Consider the following 644-nt stretch of genomic DNA (forward strand, 5'->3'; position numbering starts at 1 on the left):
TCGTGAACTACTCTAAAGTTTCTACGAAGGGAATATTTACCGTTAACTTCTTAAGAATTTCTAAAAATTTGGAAAATTATTTATTCTATTTGTGTTGCTTCATTCTTTGGGGAAATGGTGGTGGAGGTTTCTCCATAGTAATCTTCATTGATGTAAATGGATATTCTAAGTCCGGGTAGATATTCTAAGTCTGGGTACTCATGATCCTTTTCTCTATCAGTATCCACTTTCTTTCTTTCAGTTTCTATTTTTTTTTGTGCTCTTGTTTCCAATTCTTTTCCATTTTGTAATTGTATCGCTTTTATCTATTCTTTTCTTTGATATTTAGGATTTGGTTCCAAAGTACTCGGAAAAGTTCTTAATATTTGGTTACTAAGCGCAGTAGCGATATGCCCTAATTGGTTTTCAATATTCTTAATAGCAGTTCCTTGATTTTGTAATTGATTTCCTTGAATTTGTAACTGATTTCCTTGATTCTGCAATTGTTGACCCATGTTTAATATCAGTTCTTCCATAGACAACTTCTTCTCCTTAATTTGAGTGTTACTGTTAAATCCTGGAGGATAAGAAGGTCTATAGTTAACATTTCCTTGGTTGGATGAATTTCCTAATGGGTTCACTGGGTTGTTCGCCCATTGTTGATT

This window comes from Phalaenopsis equestris, unplaced genomic scaffold (genome assembly GCF_001263595.1).
Source record: "Phalaenopsis equestris unplaced genomic scaffold, ASM126359v1 Scaffold232408, whole genome shotgun sequence".
NCBI classification, from domain to species: Eukaryota; Viridiplantae; Streptophyta; class Magnoliopsida; order Asparagales; family Orchidaceae; genus Phalaenopsis; species Phalaenopsis equestris.